Consider the following 20,237-nt stretch of genomic DNA (forward strand, 5'->3'; position numbering starts at 1 on the left):
ATATGCCCAGGAGTGGAATTGCTGGGTCATATGGTAGTTCTATTTTTAGTTTTTTAAGGAACCTCCATACTGTTCTCCATAGTGGCTGTATCCATTTACATTCCCACCAACAGTGTAAGAGGGTTCCCTTTTCTCCACATCCTCTGCAGCATTTACTGTTTGTAGATTTTTTGATGGTGGCCATTCTGACTGGTGTGAGGTGATATCTCATTGTAGTTTTTACTTGCATTTTTCTAATAATTAGTGATGTTGAGCATCTTTTCATGTGCCTCTTGGCCATCTGTATGTCTTCTTTAGAAAAATGTCTATTTAGGTCTTCTGCCCATTTTTTGATTGGGTTGTTTGTTTTTTGGATATTGAGCTACATGTACTGTTTGTAAATTTTAGAGACTAATCCTTTGTTGGTCGCATAGTTTGCAAATACTTTCTCCCATTCTGTGGGTTGTCTTTTCCTTTTGTCTGTGGTTTCCTTTGCTGTGGAAAAGCTTTTGAGTTTAATTAGGTCCCATTTGTTTATTTTTGTTTTTCTTTCTATTACTCTGGGAGATGGGTTGAAAAAGGTATTGCTGTAATTTATGTCAAACAGTGCTCTGCCTATGTCTTCCTCTAAGATTTTTATAGTATCCAATCTTACATTTAGGTCTTTAATCCATTTTGAGTTTATTTTTGTGTATGGTGTTAAAGAACGTTCTAGTTTCATTTTTTTACATGTAGCTGTCTAGTTTTCCCAGCACCATTTATTGAAGAGGCTGTCTTTTCTCCATTGTATAGTCTTGCCTCCTTTGTCATTGATTAATTGACCATAGGTGCGTGGGTTTATTTCTGGGCTTTCTATCCCGTTCCATTGATCTATATTTCTGTTTTTGTGCCAGTACCATACTGTTTGGTACTAATTTCTATGTCTGTCAACTATTGCTGCCAAACAAATAACCTTAAACTCAGGAGTATAAAACAATATTCCCTAAGAGACTACTACAAGCAACACTATGCCAATAAAATGGACAACCTGGAAGAAATGGACCAATTCTTACAAAGGTGTAACCTTCCAAGACCGAACCAGGAAGAAATAGAAAATATGAACAGACCAATCACAAGTAATGAAATTGAAACTGTGATTTTAAATCTTCCAACAAACAAAAGTCCAGGACCAGATGGCTTCACAGGTGAATTCTATCAAACATTTAGAGAAGAGCTAACACCCATCCTTCTCAAACGCCTCCAAAAAATTGCAGAGGAAGGAACACTCCCAAACTCATTCTATGAGGCCACCATCACCCTGATACCAAAACCAGACAAAGATACTACAAAAAAAGAAAATTACAGACCAATATCACTGATGAATATAAATGCAAAAATCCTCAACAAAATACTAGCAAACAGAATTCAACAACACATTAAAAGGATCATACACCATGATCAAGTGGGATTTATCCCAGGGATGCAAGGATTCTTCAATATATGCAAATCAATCAATGTGATACACCATATTAACAAATTGAAGAATAAAAACCATATGATCATCTCAGTAGATGCGGAAAAAGCTTTTGACAAAATTCAACACCCATTTATGATAAAAACTCTCCAGAAAGCGGGCATAGAGGGAACCTACCTCCACATAATAAAGGTCATATGTGACAAACCCACAGAAAACATCATTCTCAATGGTGAAAAACTGAAAGCCTTTCCTCTAAAATCAGGAACAAGACAAGGATGTCCACTCTCACCACTATTATTCAACATAGTTTTGGAAGTCCTAGCCACGGCAATCAGAGAAGAAAAAGAAACAAAAAGAATACAAATTGGAAAAGAAGAAGTAAAACTGTCACTGTTTGCAGATGACATGATACTATACATAGAGAATCCTAAAGATGCCACCAGAAAACTACTCGAGCTAATCAATGAATTTGGTAAAGTTGCAGGATACACAATTGATGCACAGAAATCTCTTGTATTCCTATACACTAATGATGAAAAATCTGAAAGAGAAATTAAGGAAGCACTCCCATTTACCATTGCAACAAAAAGAATAAAATACCTAGGAATAAACCTACCTAGGGAGACAAAAGACCTGTATGCAGAAAACTATAAGTCACTGATGAAAGAAATTAAAGATGATATGAACAGATGGAGAGATATACCACGTTCTTGGATTGGAAGAATCAATATTGTGAAAATGACTATACTACCCAAAGCAATCTACAGATTCAATGCAATCCCTATCAAATTACCAATGGCATTTTTTACAGAACTAGAACAAAAAATCTTAAAATTTGTATGGAGACACAAAAGACTCCGAATAGCCAAAGCAGTCTTGAGGGAAAAAAACGGAGCTGGAGGAATCAGACTCCCTGACTTCAGACTATACTACAAAGCTATAGTAATCAAGGGCTTCCCCGGTGTCGCAGTGGTTGAGAGTCTGCCTGCCGGTGCAGGGGACACAGGTTTGTGCCCCGGTCCAGGAGGATCCCACATGCCACGGAGTGGCTGGGCCCGTGAGCCATGACCACTGAGCCTGCGCGTCCAGAGCCTGTGCTCCACAACGGGAGAGGCCGCAGCAGTGAGAGGCCCACGTACCGCAAAAAAAAAAAAAAAGCTACTGTAATCAAGACAACATGGTTCTGGCACAAAAACAGAAATATAGATCAATGGAACAAGATAGAAAGCCCAGAGATAAACCCACGCACCTTTGGTCAACTAATCTATGACAAAGGAGCCAAGGATATACAATGGAAATAAGATAGTCTCTTCAATAAGTGGTGCTGGGAAAACTGGACAGCTACATGTAAAAGAATGAAATTAGAACACTCCCTAACACCATACCCAAAAATAAACTCAGAATGGATTAGAGACCTAAATGTAAGACCAGACACTATAAAACTCTTAGAGGAAAACATGGGAAGAACACTCTTTGATGTAAATCACAGCAAGATCTTTTTGATCCAGCTCCTAGAGTAATGGAAATAAACCCAACAATAAACAAATGGGACCTAATGAAACTTAACAGCTTTTGCACAGCAAAGGAAACCATAAACAAGACGAAAAGACAACCCTCAGAATGGGAGAAAATATTTGCAAATGAATCAACAGACAAAGGATTAATATCCAAAATATATAAATGGCTCATGCAGCTCAATATTAAAAAAACAAACAACCCAATCCAAAAATGGGCAGAAGACCTAAACAGACATTTCTCCAAAGAAGACATACAGATGGCCAAGAAGCACATGAAAAGCTGCTCAACATCACTGATTATTAGAGAAATGCAAATCAAAACTACAATGAGGTATCACCTCACACCGGTTAGAATGGGCATCATCAGAAAATCTACAAACAATAAATGCTGGAGAGGGTGTCGAGAAAAGGGAACCCTCTTGCACTGTTGGTGGGAATGTAAACTGATACAGCCGTTATGGAGAACAGTATGGAGATTCCTTAAAAAACTAAAAATAGAATTACCATATGATCCAGCAATCCCACTACTGGGCATATACCCAGAGAAAACCATAATTCAAAAAGACACATGCACCCCAATGTTCACTGAAGCACTATTTACAATAACCAGATCAGGAAACAGCCTAAATGCCCATCGACAGACGAATGGATAAAGAAGATGTGGCACATATATACAGTGGAATATTACTCAGCCATAAAAAGGAACGAAATTGGGTCATTTGTTGAGACGTGGATGGATCTAGAGACTGTCATACAGAGTGAAATAAGTCAGAAAGAGAAAAACAAATATCGTATATTAACACGTATATGTGGAACCAGAAAAATGGTACAGATGAACTGGTTTGCAGGGCAGAAATTGAGACACAGATGTAGAGAACAAACTTATGGACACCTAAGGGGGAAAGCGGTGAGGGTTTGGGGGTGGTGGTGTGATGAATTGGGCGTTTGGGATTGACATGTATACACTGATGTGTATAAAATTGATGACTAATAAGAACCTGCTGTATAAAAAAATAAATAAAATAAAATTTTAAAATAAATAAATATTCACTTTCACTTGTTTTTGCATGTTAACTGGGACTCAGCTGATATACTCTGGGTTAGGCTGGGTTTGGTTATAACCTGCAGGTTGCATCCACATCGTCTTCAAGTGTCCCTCAACCTTTTTGGACCAGCTGCTAAATAAGGCATATGCTTTTCATGGCAAGAGACCAGACCCAACCACACAAGCACATATCGGGTTTCTGCCTGCATCATGTCCCCAACATGTGACTGGCTGAAGCAAGTCACCTCACCATGCTCAGTGTCAGAGGTGGTGGTGGTGATTCTTAGGTGGGAGGGAAAGTGAACTCTACTCTGTCTCCTAGTGATGCACTAGGGCCAGAGGTTTGACTATATTTGTTCCTCTCGTCATCCATTTGTTTTTTTTTGGGGGGGGTATGTGAGAAATTTAAAACAGCTGCCATTATCCTATGAAAAACTAGAAGTTCTCTGTTTAAATCAACTTAATTTTTTAAAACTAAATTTATTAAATAGTAATATCCATTAAAAAATTTAATGTGTGACATATATTTGTCATATCATCACATATATATGAGTTTACACATCTATTAAAATTTTAAGAAAAAATTCCCTATACTGCATACAACCTTCTGATTTACCAACTTGGGCACATGTACAAAACTTTTGGAAAAATACTGTCTTAACCTGTAGAGTTTCCCTAAATCGCTGATGTAGGTGTCCCTTGTCCTTTCCACCCATACAAGAAAGGTGTCTTCATCTGATGGATCTTAATAGCCTGGGTGATAGTCTAACCAAAAGTGGGAGTCCGGCTGCTCGCTGCTCGAAAGCCAATGAAGAGGCAAGTTTGGTGGAAAGGAAAGTTTGCTTTATTTTGGATGCCAGCAACTGGTTGGGGGCGGTGGGAGGTAGGGCGGACTCCTGTTCAAAGGCCAGCTTCCTACCACTGACAACCAGTGGGCAAGATCCTTTGTAGACGGAGGGAGGGGGCTACGTGCAGAAACAGTCATCTCTCACAGTCGTCTTGAAATTGGTCATCGGTGGTCTGCCCAGCACCCTCTTGATTATTTCAGGTACAGTTAGTCTTCAGTTCCAGGGTTGGTTTGTTTCCATTTCTTAGAGGCAAATTCTCGGAGTTGTGGCAGCTTATGTCATGGCTACAGTCTGGTCATCATGTAGTTAACTTCTTCCACCTGGTGAGGGTTTCAGTATCGACAAGACAGCTCCCAGGATATGGCTCAGAACATTATCTATAGTCCTTGAGAAGGAACTGAAAGTCCTTGAGTACGCTTAATGACTAAACTATTATTATTTAGTCTTGTTGGACAGTTTTCCTTTGTTTCTGCGTTTGCTCACTTCTCTGATTAAATGTATTCTTCGTCCACAGACAAAAGGCAGACAGAGGACATGTGTGTGTGTGGGGGGGGCGAGGACCATAGAGTCCCGTTCGCTTCAATAGGTTTGACTACTGCACTTGGCATGCAATAATAACCAACACTTACACAGCACTCACCACGTCATAGAGGTGCTCCAAGTGCTTTATACATTAGCTAATATATCCTCACAGCAACGCTCCAAAATTGGTACTATTATTATCCCCACTTTACAGATAAAGTAACCGAGGCACAGGGCATATAAGCAGTTTGCCCAGAGTCACAGATTGAACAAGTCGCTAAGCCCAGATTCAGACCCAGGCGGTATGGTTCCAGAATCCACGTTCTTAACGACTTGGATGTTCTACCTCTCATGGCAGGTGCTCAGTAAGCGTTTGTTGAGTGAATGGTTGCACAAAATCCCCTACATGGTTGAGCAGAAAAAAACAAATTTAGGGCCACTGGATGGCGTTCAGATTTACAGGACCCCTTATAGCACAGACCACCTCTGCAATGTTAGGACCTGCTGTTTGTTTCATAAATGGATATCAAACAGCCCTGTCCCCCAACCAGCTATTAAAGCAGTACTCTATTTAAAAAGAACTAAATGCAATGTGCTATTTGCTTGGTACTTTGCCTGCAGACAGGCATTAACTCGCCACTAGACAGAAGTGAACCTCCTTTTCCTCACTGCTTTGCAGCCTCCTTGCTAAAACAGTATCAGACGCTCCTGTGAGAGATTGATGTGTGTCCTGAATGGGTTAAGAGCCCCGGGCACCATCCTAAGGTGCTCTTAATAACAGCTGATCTCTTTTCTTTTTCCTTTCCCCCTGGAGGCAAACATTGACTCAGCTGGCTCCTAGAATTTATTTGTGCTTAAAATAAATTAACTAGAACCAAAGGGCCTTTCTGAGGTGACGGTACTAGTCTGGAGTGCCCTGAAGACAGTAATCCATTTCAATTCCAATATCTCTGCCTTTTGGGCAACATGATGGGAGCCCACAGTGTTTGCCGGGTCTCGGGGCAAGCACCGGGCAGGCTTCTGGAGCTGGAAGTCCCTTATACTTTGAGGCTTTGATATAGATTTCTCTGTCTGCTCGCCTGTATGTAATTGGGAGGGGCACCAGAGCAAGAAAGAGTAATGTGACCTTTCAGGGCTGTATAAACAATCATGTCCTCTCTGAATTTGTAGGTTGAGTGATGATGCAAATTAGGGCTTTGGCTTATTCTTCAGGGTGAAGTACCCAGACCTTGAGTTACCTTGAGAATATTTCATCATTATTTCTTCATACCCAGTAAGAGCTCTGCACTGTCCCCCTTCTTAATTAAAGAATCCTTATGTCCTTGTAATAAAATTTCACCCTGTGCTCTCATCTCCTATCCCACACTTCAACTCTGTCTCCTCCCTCCTCAGTGACGGTAAAGAATCAAAGAACATCCCAGCCTGACCAAAAGCCATACAAAATAATTTACTTAGCATCCAGTTAATAAGTATTTACTGAGCATCTTCTAGATATTGGGAGAGTCTTAGCAGAGCCCTACTGCTCCATGCTAAGTCCTGGGAGAGTAGACAAAAAAGGGAAACCTGGATTTCATTTTTGGTCCAGCTCTGTGACCTGGGTAAATTAACCTCTGGGTTGCTTCATCGGCAGGTTTGGGATTACAATGTTTATATTGTGAGTTTTAAAAGAAATACTTTATGTATGATGTGTCACATAGTGTTCCCTTTAATAAAAGCTCAACAGGGACTTGCCTGGTGGTCCAGTGGTTAAGACTCAGTGCTCCCAATGCAGGGGGCCCAGGTTCGATCCCTGGTCAGGGAACTAGATCCCGAATGCCACAACTAAGAGCTCAGCAAATGCTGGTACTACTCCATCCCCTTTCCCCCCTCCTCCCCAGGAACAGAGGAAACAAAGATAACTACGATACAGCCTTTCTTCTTGAGAGGCGCATAGTTCAGTGGGGAAATAGTTTGTAAAGAGATAAACTCTAATAAAAGGTCTACAGAGGATGAACAACATGCTGTGGGAGCCCAGAGGAGGAAGCAACTGATTTTCTAACAAAATGAAAGCTGGGGAGGCTTTACTGGTAGGATAGCTCAGCTTCTTTATTTTACAGGTGAGAAAACTCATTCCCAGAGAGGTCATGTGACTTGTTCGAGGTCATGTGACTTTTTCAAGGTCATGGTGCATTCGTGGGAGAGCTGAGAGTAAAACTCAGGACTCCAGATCCCCAGCTTGGGGCTTAGGTCACACAGACTATGAGGCAGTCATTGAGACAGGAAAGAATAAAGGTATCTTACTAAACAGAAAAGTGCAAAGCTGGATTTTGAGTAGATGGGTCTAGAAGCTGGAAGAGGGCTCTAGAGCGAGGGAACCGAGGACTCATCTCATGCTGGACAGAGTGCCTACTCTGTAATTGGAAACTTGAGTACAGTTCATGCTTTGATGATATCCGTGCTCTCTCAGAAAGTAGGTTTATTGTCCCAGAACCCAGACCTGAGAGTGAATTCTGCAGGACAGTGCATTCTAAGGCAGGGCACAGTAGAGAAAAAGAAGCAGGAGGAGGATGGTGTATGTCCTTGACATTGGAACCACCGCGAAGGTCCTCAAGAATCTTGGTGTTGAACAGAAACCTGCAACTGAAACTAAACCATATTTAAATCTGGAGCAAAAGCTTCATTTCTTCTAGACCCAAGTTATGGTTCTGGATTATGCAGATGTTTAACGAATTTTAAAAATTAAATTGTAAATTAATTAATTAAAATTAAATTTTAAATTGTAATTTTAAGAATTTACAAATTTTTCATGCCTATAGAATTGTCTTCAGAGACCCTGACCCAAGACCTGAAACTTATCGTCCACTCCTCCCTGCCACCCTCACTGGGTGGCCCTAGGAGCTCCCCAAGTCCCTCGGCAGGAGGGGAGGGAGAAGTTGATGTGTGTGTTCATGTTGTTACAAGTGGCTTCGGGATTAGCCTGAGCCATTAAGGAGCAGTTTACCTAAATCCTCCCTAGCCCACCAATGTTTCAATTGCATTGCATGTTTTAAACTCTAGAGCAAAATAGGAAAAGCAGCCTAATGACTTGGGTGTTGGAAAATGGAGAAAGAAAGAGAAATAATCACCCACTTCACTCCTCATCTCCTGCCTCTGGTTCCAGTATGAGATCGTATTTACACTTCAGGTGATCTAAGGAGGATGTAGTCCCCATTTTTATTTTGTAGGGGAAAGAAGATCAGAAGTGATTTGAGCCTCAAAGCAGCAATAAAACGGAGCTGTATTTCCCGGCATCCTAAGTCCCTGGCAGGTGGGTGGCAATCTTAGGGGGTCTCCACTCCCCCTGCCTTCTTCCCCTCTGTCCTCCCCACCCCCCACCAAACAGAGCAGAGGTTCTTGTCAGAATGGAGGACTATTTTCTTTCTAAGATTTCTTTCTTCTTAAGGTCAGGTCAGAGTCTAATTATTATCATTGGCCAATCAATTTATCTTATTTTAAAAGTTGGTGTTTAAGAGCAGAAATAAAGTTATTTTTCTGGCTAGGTTTGATGACCCTTAGAAGATTTTCTCTTATTTTGAGTCTATATTAAGTCAAAATATACTCATTCTCTGAGTTTCGGGTACTGTATGAATATGACTTTTGTTTCCTTGTTCTAAGGGGGTTGGAAACAAACTAAAACAATTATCCTTTAGGGAAAATGGTCAGTGTTTAAGCCAACATCTAATTTCCAGTTCCTCATCTCCCAAGGCTCCGTAATTACAGTGAGAACTTTAAGGACTCTCCTGTGTATCTATTTGTTCTTTCGGCTTAAATTGCCTTCCTCAGCAAGAAAGCAAATTGGGCACGACTATCAGCGTTCGTCACCTCTCGGCATCCAACTGCACTTCCGATGGGCCGTCCATGGCTTTTTAAAAATTTATTTATTTTTAACATCTTTATTGGAGTACAATTGCTTTATAATGGTGTGTTAGTTTCTGCTGTATAACAAAGTGAATCAGCTATACATATACACATATTCCCATATCTCCTCCCTCTTGCGTCTCCCTCCCACCCTCCCTATCCACACCAACCATGGCTTTTTCTTTTTTTTTAACTTTTTAATATGGGAATTTTCAAATACATATACAAAAGTAGAGAGAATGATGAACCCACATACCCATCGCCCAACTTTAACAGTTATCCTTTTTAAAACCCTCTCTCCTCTCTTCCCAGCATCCCCACTGCTGCAAAGAAAAGTGCGGCCAGGTCCGGGGCTGTTGCCTTTCCAAAGCTCTTAGGACATTCATAGAGCGGAGGTTGTGATACCCAATGTCATCCAATGTGATGGCCCAAAGTGGGAACCTTTCAGCCTTGCCTCCCACTCCCTTAAGGCTGGCAGCCTTCGGTGTCTACGCAGATTGTAGTGAGCCAGAGGAGTTCGCACGCCCCCTAATTTGTCATCACCTTGGAGCAGTCAGAACGGATAGGCCATGTGAGTGCAGTATTTGCATAAGCAGGGTGCCAGGGTGCAGGAGGTGGACGGTGCCATTGAGGACTTTGGCAGCCACCCGCCCTTCCCGGCAGAGCTCTGCGGCTACAGGATAGGGATGAGAATCCTCCCTCAAATTTCCCGCTGGGAGAAGGAAAGCTCGATGGAGAAAAGGTAGAGAAAGTTTGTGTTTTAAAGCTGGCTAATGCTAAATCATGGAGGAGCTCTTTGGGAATCCTTTTTTTTTTTTTTTTTTTTGTGGTATGCGGGCCTCTCACTGTTGTGGCCTCTCCCGTTGCGGAGCACAGGCTCCAGACGTGCAGGCTCAGCAGCCATGGCTCACGGGCCTAGCCGCTCCGTGGCATGTGGGGTCTTCCCGGACCGGGGCACGAACCCGCGTTCCCTGCATCGGCAGGCGGACTCTCAACCACTGCGCCACCAGGGAAGCCCTGGGAATCCTTTTTGATCTACATAAATGACAGAGCTGCCACGTGAGCCATGTAACTAACACCGGTCACAGGGCACCTGCTGGCACTGACACTTCCCTTTAGTTTCTCATTTGCAGCCTTCTCTGCAGTCCCCAGCCCTGTCCCCTCCCAGCAATTCTTCCTTCTGGTCTTGGTGGGTCTTGAGAGGAGCTGGCAGGGTCAAGCAGAACGTGTCTGACTAAGAGCACACAGACTGTCCCGGGGGATGGTTCCTGATGCCCAGCTCTATTGCTGCAAATGAGCAGGAGGTTGTACTTTCCTGAGGCCTGGACGTGGCACGAGCATCCAAGGGAACATCAAACTACTAGAGGAAAAAGGAGAAAAGGGTGATATCGACGCATTTTGTTTGCATCAGGCAAGAGGTGAAGGCCTGGAGAAAATGCTGCCCTTTGATTGTGCGGAGAGATACGAACAATCCGTATGGAAATGGCACCAACAAGGCGATGGTTTTTCACGTTGTTTTCTTACTTCAGTTGCTACAAAGGTCAGTGGAACCCAGACGTTTGGCGGTGGCTCCTCTCAGATGAGAGTAAGAGCCCAGGGGAAGGGCGTGGGTTCTGACCTCGTTTTCCTTCGGACTGCCTGAGCCACCACTGGGGGGTTTTAACATCTCAGTTTCTGCATCTGGAAAACAAAGGGGCGGATGGCAATGAGTTGGGTGGTTTTCCACTCTCCTCCCAGTAGGAGCAGAGAGCTCTTTCAAACTTCGCCCTTCCACTCCCCGCTGTGTGTTTTCACTGGTTTCTTTGTTTTTGTCACTTAGTTCCCTCAACGCCACCCTCCTGTAGTAAGATGATCCTGTAGTAAGACGGGTTGTTCCACCCTGTCTCTTCCACCCCGTGGACCTGGTCCTGTGATGAGGTGAAGCAGGTCATTGCCTCACCCGTGTGATTTAGTGGGGGTTGTGTGTGTTGGGAGAAACGAAGACCATGTCTTTCCCCAAATGCCGCATCAGTGCCTAAAATTTTGCCATTGCTTGCTCGTCCCTTCCTCTCCAAGATCATTTGTTAAAATATCAGGAACCTTGAGAGCGATCATATAGGTCTAACCAGTCATTGACTCTTTAAAGTATATACGTCTTTCCTGACAGCAAGTTTCCTGATAGGAGGGTAGGGGGAGACTGGGGCCACGGATGGCTGTTCATCTGGTGGCCTGAGTGCGGACACAGTGACGTGTTCTCACACCCAGTTCTAAAGCTAAATTGCCCTGCTGAGGAAACGGACAGCCCTTTGTCACCCCGAACTGGGCGCAACCAGAGCTCCATGTTTGTGGGAGTGAAATCTGAAGCCAGAGTTGTGGAGCTCAGCTCTTAGCAGCTGTTTTCGGGGCTTGGGATTCAAAGAATGTTAACTTAAATGTACCTTATCAGTAGTTGCTTGATACAAAGGAAAAAAAAAATCCCAGAAAATTTCCTTCAACTATCCCTAAGGTGACTCTGGTCCAATGAAAGCGAGGCCTCCAGAAATCCCAAGCTTATAGGTAATAGGGCCTGCCCTCCCATGGCCGTGTAGTTTATGAGGAGAACATCATTTTAATTTGCATTGCTCTCGTCCCCGCTCTTGTATTCTAATACCCAGTAGCACGATAAGGAGAAAGGAACTAATTTCCAAATATTAACAGAGTTGTTCAAGGGACCTGCATTTTCTGATGCTGCACATCTTTTTCAGAAACCTTGCCTGTGGCTGACAGCCCGCTTGGCACACTCCTGCTGAAGTCCTTTGGTGATGAAGAGCAGGCCTGACAAATGACCAGATTCCAGGTAGGCCAGTGAGGGCAACAGTCTGTGACCTGGGGGAGATTGAGGTCTTAGAAGGGCTTCCGCGGATGAATGTATCCAGTCTAGGAGGGAGGGGGGCAGCCAAAGAGAGCCACCTAGGGAAAGCAGATTGAAAGCAGCTTTGAAAAATTCTTTTTTCTTCTTTATTTAAAAAATCTTTTTAGTTTGCTAATTGAAGTAGAGTTGATTTACAATATTGTGTTAGTTTCAGCAAAATGATTCAGTATTTTCTTTTCAGGTTCTTTTCCGTTATCGGTTATTATAAAATATTGAATAGAGTTCCCTGTGCTATACAGTAACTCCTTGTTGCTTATTTATTTTATGCATAGTAGTGTGTATCTGTTAATCCCATAGTCCTAATTTATCCCTTCACCCTCCCCCTCCTCTTTGGTAACCATGTTTTCTATGTCTGTGAGTCTGTTTCTGTTTTGTAACTAAGTTCATTTGTATCATATCTTAGATTCCACATATAAGTGATATCATATGATATTTGTCTTTGTCTGACTTACTTCACTTAATATGATAATCTCTAGGTCCATCCATGTTGCTGCAAATGTCATTATTTCATCTTTTTAATGGCTATGTAATATTCCAATGTATATATATGTACCACATCTTCTTTATCCATTCATCTGTCAATGGACTTGTAGGTTGCTTCCATGTCTTAGCTACTGTAAATAGTGCTGCAATGAACACTGGGGTGCATGTATCTGTTTGCATTAGAGTTTTCATCTTTTTTGGGTATATGTCCAGGAGTGGGATTTCTGGATCATATGGTAGCTCTATTTTCAGTTTTTTAAGGAACCTCCATACTGTTTCCTATAGTGGAAACTATACATTCCCACCAACAGCATAGGAGGGTTCCCTTTGAAGAATTCTGAAATAAGGATATGGAATAATGCTGGTCACCTCCACATCCCCACATAGAAACCCGCTTAATTAAAAAAGCTGGGCTTATTAGGAGATGTTGAGCGCCAGCCTCCTAGGTATTAAGCACTTTTCTGTGTATAATATGATGGAAACTACCGCGGATTTCTGAGCAAACCCAGGGTGATAGAATTTTAGCTGAGAGGTCACTATTCAGCCAAGGACTAATTTCTGGCTCCTTCTGGAACCAGGTGTGGCCATATGACAAAGCTCTCATCTGTAGACTGTGAATGGAAGTGATGTGAGCTCCTTCTGGAACCAGGTGTGGCCATATGACAAAGCTCTCATCTATAGACTGTGAATGGAAGTGATGTGAGCTCCTTTCAGACCTGCCCATAGACCTTGTTCATGAGCTCGTGCCTACCACCACCCTCCTTGATCGCTGGGACGGCAATCCCCCAGTAGCCATTGGAGCCATGAGTTGAAGGTGACAGAGCCACCCTCTGTCTGGACCCCTCAAAAGAATGCTTGGAGCACAGCGCTCCCCAACTGCCTGCTCTAGGCTACTAACACGAAAAGGAAAAAACTTCTATTATCCTTGGGCCATTGCATTTTGGGGTTCATCCAGTGTAGCAATTTAGACCACACTGTCCTAGTCCATTTGGCCTGCTATAACAAAATACTATAGACTGGGTAGCTTATAACAGAAATTTCTTACAGTTCTAGGGACTGGGAAATCCATGGTCAAGGAGACAGCAGATTCACTGTCTGGTTCTTAGACTGTTACCTTTTCACTGTGTCCTCATATAGCAGAAAGGGCTAGGGAGCTCTGTGGGGTCTCTTTTATAAGAACACTAATGCCATTCATGAGGATTCTGCCCTTACGACATAAGCACCTCCCAAAGGCCCCACCTCCTAATTCCATCACCTGGGGGATTAGGCTTTCAACCTATGAGTGTTGAGGGACACAAACATTCAGCCCATTGCACTGCTTAATATATACAACAACTGTGGGAAGTAGGTGATGTCACTGTTTTATAGGTTAAGAATGTGCAACTCTGAGAATTTAAGGGATTTGTTTATTTACCCAAAGTCATGTGGATTTGGTTTGAATGTGGAATCATGATTTGGACTGGAGTCTGTCTGGTTGAAACCTGTAGCTCCTCAAAGTTCAGGCCTCCAGAGAAAAAGAGGGAGGAACAGATGGTTTGGTGTCTGATTCAGTTGGGATGTCCACTAACTCAAGCCCACATTCACACCACTCTTCCTGCAGCTCCAGCTGCTGTCCCCCTGAACTTCATGTTGGAAGAATGTGAGAACTGGAAGGGGCCTCGGTAATCACCAAGCTCAGTGGTTTTCAAATTTCATTTTGGCAACAGAAACCCTTCTCGTGAAATCTCATTCGGAAGCCCTGTGAGTGGAACAGGTCAAAGCGGAGCTTGTATCTTTGAAGCGGGGGTCTGCTCACCTCTTACCCACATAGCCCCTGGAGGCTTCCTCAAAGCGGGTCAGAGAACCACTGATTGGGTCCAGCCCTTCATTTCACAGGTAAGGAAACAGCGGAGTACTACGTGTCTTCATCAGGGTAACATAGATGGTAAATGGCAGGGCAGGGACAGAAACCCAGGCTCCTCATGTTCATATTTAGAAATCTTTCCATTGCACTGGGTGGGCTTCTTCTTTTGAGATATCAGCCCTTGACCCCGATCCAAGATGCCCAGCCTCTTTATTCAGTAAGGACAGAATGGCAGAGAGTCAGAGTTAAGTGTTGTATTCGTTTTGTTCCTGGGTCACAAATTACCGCTAACTCCATGGCTTAAACAGTACCCATTTATTATCTCAGTGCTCTACAGGCCAGGTGAGCTCAGCTGAGTTCTCTGCTCACAAGGCTGAAGTCACGGTGTTGTCTGGGTTGGACTGTTGTCTGGAGGCTTTGGGGAATTATCCACTTTGAAGCTCATTTATGTTGTTGGTGGAATTCAGTTCCTTGTGGTTGCACGACTGAAGTCTCTGTCCTCCTGCTGGCTGTTGGCCGTTGGTCACTCTCAGCTTCTGGAGGCCACTCTCTTCAGGTCATTCCCTGTGGCTCCCTCCGTCTTAGCAACAAAGAACCTCCCTCACATCAAATCCCTCTTACATGTCACTTCTCTCTCACTTCCCCTTCTGCCACCAGCCAGAGGAAGCTTTCTGCTTTAAACTGCTCATGTGATTAAGTTCTGTCCATTTGGATAACCTCCCTGTCTCAGAGTCACCTGATGAGTATCCTTAAGTACATCCGCTAAACCCTTTTGACGTGCACAGTAGCATCATCTCGGGAGTGACACCAAGGGGTGAAGGTCATGGGCCATCTTAGAAATCTGCTTCCCATGCTAACTGTAGCTCACATTATCTTCCTTCGGGGCCTCACCTGTAACACGATTTACCTCTGTGACCTCCTAACAACATTTTGCCAAATTCTCTTTCCTCTCCTGGGGAGAGAAAACAGCCTAGTTAGGTTGGTTTTTCTTTAACATTGTCTGTAGGGCCAGGGCAGGTAGTAAGATCTGCAGAGTGTGTTCCCAGCATGGGCAGCTCTGACAGGGTGAGCTCAGCACCTGTATTTCTGGCTACATGCAGGAAGGCGGGTGGCAAGCCTGGGATCTTGGGAACATCAGAAGGGGATAGGGCCTCCCTTCCTCTGGTGCTTGTCATAGAATGATGCGCACCACGATCTCCTCCCTTTATAGATTATTCCAGAGGGGAGACAGGATTTAACCAAAGTTTGTAGGACTAGCCAGAGCTCCTAGTTCAATGTTGTTTCTGCTGCTCTAGGTCAATACTAGGGTCAGCTGTTTTCTTTGCCAGTTCTTTGCTCTGGCCTCTAGGGGATCTCTATGAAAAGCCTTGCATAGTGTCTTCAGTTTGTTTCCTGCCCTCTAGTCTAGCAGGTAGGATTGCTGGTCGCCTTATCCAGGCCCAAGAAGCATGGGAAATTGCATATTCCAAGTATCATGCTGGCCGATTCTTTTTTTTTTTTAATTTATTTATTAATTTAGGCTGCTCCAGGTCTTAGCTGCCACGTGCTGGATCTTCGTTGCAGCATGCCTGATCCTTTAGTTGTGGTAAACGGACTTCCTAGTTGCGGCATGCATGTGGGATCTAGTTCCCTGACCAGGGATCAAACCCGGTCCCCCTGCATTGGGAGCATGGAGTCTTACCCACTGGACCACCAGGGAGGTCCCATGCTGGCCGATTCTGACAGAGCATTCCAGAGAAACTATCTGCCGTCAGTTGCAGAAGAAAACTGAGGTGAGAAAGACAGGCGGGGCTGGAAAGAAGATGCCAAGAGCAGGAGGTGGTATGCTTAAGCTCCTGGGTTTCTAGTTTTTCTGTGGCAATGAGTTTGCAACATGACTTTGGAGGACTAGACCAAGGTCTGGGCGTGATACTGGAGGCTCCAAGGCTTGTGTCAGGGGCGGCAGGGGAGGGATGGTTGCAGGAACTGAAAAGTCTGGTGGGTATGAGATAGGATAGTTCATGCTTTAAGGAATATCTACATTTGTGTTTTTTATTTTTTCAGAAGTGAGGATTAAAAGAATAAAGGATAGAGGAAATGAAGGGAAGAATAGAGCCATCAGAGGTGATGATATTGAAGTCTGATGCTGACCCAATTCTGATGCTGACCCAGAGAAAATTTCACCTGCTTGCATTTCCACTGGCCAACTAAATAAAGGGCTGGTTAAGAAGCTTCGAGGGACTTCCCTGGTGGCGCAGTGGTTAAGACTCTTCACTCCCAGTGCAGGGGGCCCGGGTTCGATCCCTGGTCAGGGAAATAGATCCTGCATGCCACCACGAAGAGTTTGCAAGCCACAACTAAGGAGTTCACGTGCCACAACTAAGGAGCCCGTGAGCTGCAACTAAAAAAAAGGAGCCTGCCTGCCACAACTAAGGAGCCCACGTGCCACAACTAAGAAGCTGGTGAGCCACAACTAAGGAGCTGGCCTGCCACAACTAAGACCCGACGCAACCAAATAAATAAATAGATAAATAAATAAATATTTTAAAAAAAAAGAAGAAGCTTTGAGACTACTTCTCTTCCAATCACCACTGGAAAATACACATGAGTCTCCCTCCCATTAGAGACACATTCTACCAGGGATATCCAAGTTCTGCTGGGGAGGAATTTGGCTCTAAAAAGTCAGATCTTTTTCGAGCTGGTCCCATAAACCACAGGCACAGACCCCACGCAGAGCCTTCCTCTGGGCCTTTTAGATTGTGTCAGGTCCTAGGGTTGGCAACACCATCACCTCCACCAAATGACTCTGCAAGTTTCAAATCTCCGAAAACAAAGGTCTTGGGAGGAAAAAAGTGGCAGAGAGATGGAAACGGACCAGGACCCAAGGGCAGATGCTGGAGGAGGTGCTGCAATAGCATCCTTTGTGAATCCTGTCCAGGTTCTCTGAATATGCCCTTGAGTTGGGGCTGTGGGTGCAGTGGAATAAAGACAATTCACAGTTATTGTCTTGGGAGAGGGCAAGGACCTCTCCCAATAAGGACCCTCTTATTGCAACAAAGTCTCCAGACTCCTGGCTGGAAGCTGTCCTAGGCCCACGTCTTTCCCTTTGCAATCCAAGGTCCTTCCACCAGGCTGGGCTTCTGGAGAGCATCATCTAGACCCGGGCACCCCAGGCCAGGACAGTGGGGAGGGGCGGGCTCTGGTGCTGTTGGGGACCTTCACCGCTGGCTTCAGTCATCTCTCCCAGCTCTGCTCTTCCCTTTGAAGGGATGCAGTTGACAAGCGGGTCTATTAGAGCCTTAACTGAATCGTCAGCACACCAGCCATTAGCGGCTGCTGATGAGGGAATCCAGAGGACTACAGCATCAATTATCAAGTTTGACTTCTGAACGTGGCTCTGCCAACAGTGGGCTCTCATGAGAGTCTTTAGAAGATGTGATGGAGGCAGGGAGGAGAGGCATGTGCCCATGGTGTGGCTATGCCCAGGACAGGCTCTTATAGGGCCTGCTCTATGTGGCTACAGGTCCCGGGGCAGCCAGTGCATCGGAGACAGAAGAGCGTCCCACTCACAGGCCTGCATGCCTCTCTCCCAGACCTTTACACCTTCCTGAAAATGAATATGCTTCTTTGCCTCCCACAGCTGTTTCCTCTGTAAGTCTTGCCATCTCATCCGTGGTCTTCCTTAATGCCTTCAGTCAAAATCATTCCCAAGTTTCCCATCATCCACATCCATCCTAACAGTCACCGAGTCCTTGGAATGCCAACTTGTTAATATCTCTCTGGACTCCTCTTCCTTTCCTTCTCCTACTACTTTAGTTCAAGCCCTCATCATCACCATGGAAATGGTCACATAGGGAAATTGGTCTCTCCATCTCCAGTCCATCTCCTCACCTATGTCCAAATCATTCTCTTCCTAAAAAGCAAATTTGATGGTCACTTCTCAAAACCCTTCAGGGATCCTTATAGCTTACAGGAGAAAGCATGATTTTTCAGCAGAGCATTATAGGACCTCCATGATCTTGGATCCTTGCATCTCACCCTCATAGTCCCTCATTCTCTGCTTTTCAAATCTAGCTGGAGCCACAGCGCACTGCCTGCCCTTCCCTAAAGTACCAGAATGTTGGGGTCATCATCTTACTTTGCACATGCAGATGTGTCTACCTGGAGTGCCTTCCCCCACTGGATCACATGGGAAACTTGTACCTGTCTATTAAGTCTCATGTAAGAATTCTTCCTAATTCACCCCTTCTTTCCCGGGAGCCCTGTACATATTTTTCTCCTAGCACCTAATCACACTACAATTATGATTATTTATTTGTCTCCCCTACTGGACTTTGAGATCATTAAGGACATCAGCTTCAGTATTTATTTCTGGAAGCCTCGGGTCGAGCACACGTGTCTAGCGCATCAAAGACATTCAGTATGCTACCATTACTACAGTGTGTGCTTGACCAATGGATTAGAATACTGACGATGTTGCTTCCAGTTCCTTTCATGGATCTGTATTGATGTGCATTTTATTATTCTATGTGGGATTGTTAGTTGTTCACAGTCTAATTCTTTCAAACCCAAAGAGAAATGTTTTAGCTGTCAGAAATACCCACCCTCTACCCCAAGAGCTCAGCACATGACCTTGGGATCCTTGAATATTTATGGAATTGAACTAAAATCTGCAAGTGTTAATTGAGCCTCTTGTTCTACTGAGGCCCTAGAAGGAGGTGCTTGGGGAAAATGTCAGACGGTAATAACCTATATGGGAAGAGAATCTGGAAAAAAAAAAGGATATATGTCTATGTGTAACTGAATCACTTTGCTGTACACCTGCAACTAACACAACATTGTAAATCAACTATACTCTATTATAAAATAAAAATTAAATAAAAAAATTTTTTAAAAGCCTAGGGGGTGGGGCAGGGATAAATTAGGAGTTGGGGATTAACAAATACACACTACTGTATATAAAATAGATAAACAACAAGGACCTACTATATTACAAGTTATATTTAATAGCTTGTAGTAACCTATAATGGAAAAGAATCTGAAAAAGTATATATATATATGTATATATATATATGCACATGTATAAGTAACTGAATAACTTTGCTATACACCTGAAACTATATACACCTGAAACTAACACAACATTGTAAATCAACTATTCTTCACTAAAAAAGCAAAACAAAACAAAACAGAACCCCACAGCTGTCACAACAGCCTCAGATGGTGTGTAGCCCTGTGCCCAGCCTACGTATGAGAAAACCGAATCCCATGGAAAATAGGAAGGGCTCATACCACGCTGCCTGCTGCCAGGGCTCCAGACTCCCACCTGCAGTGACTACCGCGCGGTAGCCATATGTGGTTAATGCAAATCAATCACTCCAACTGGGAGGGAAGCTCTTCCCGCTTCCTCCCATCCCCTCCATCTGCTAATGCTTTGCAATCCGGGGGATTGTCCACACCAAAGCCTGTCAGATGGACGAAATGAGATAACAACGCAGAGATTAAACTCTTGCCCGAAGGGGTAGCCTTTGTGCAGCCCAGAAGTCGCTTTGTTTGGGGACTTTTAAAATTGAATCACACAGTCTCAAAATGAGGACAGTTAAGCCCCATAAGAGAAGAGAATTGTTCAGGGTAGTCTTCCCGGTACCTAAAGAGATACCTTGCACACAGTAGGCACTTAATAAATATTTAAGAAGAATACTGCAAATGGTAGAAACAGGAGCATTTCAGCAGTGTTTAGAAGGCCATGCCCATTCTTATTCTTACACTTATACCAGGAACACCTATGAGATGCTGAGC

The 20,237-nt window shown here is 43.9% G+C and overlaps 1 long non-coding RNA gene across 1 annotated transcript; it reads left to right on the top strand.

The window, feature by feature from the left end:
• The first annotated feature begins 11,964 nt into the window (after positions 1-11,964).
• On the top strand, positions 11,965-17,006 carry LOC132434438 (uncharacterized). Its single transcript, XR_009521304.1, has 4 exons — positions 11,965-12,058; positions 14,323-14,491; positions 15,979-16,231; positions 16,503-17,006. It is a non-coding gene; the product is annotated as an uncharacterized lncRNA (long non-coding RNA).
• The last annotated feature ends 3,231 nt before the right edge of the window (positions 17,007-20,237 follow it).

Source organism: Delphinus delphis, chromosome 11 (genome assembly GCF_949987515.2).
Source record: "Delphinus delphis chromosome 11, mDelDel1.2, whole genome shotgun sequence".
Classification (NCBI taxonomy): Eukaryota; Metazoa; Chordata; class Mammalia; order Artiodactyla; family Delphinidae; genus Delphinus; species Delphinus delphis.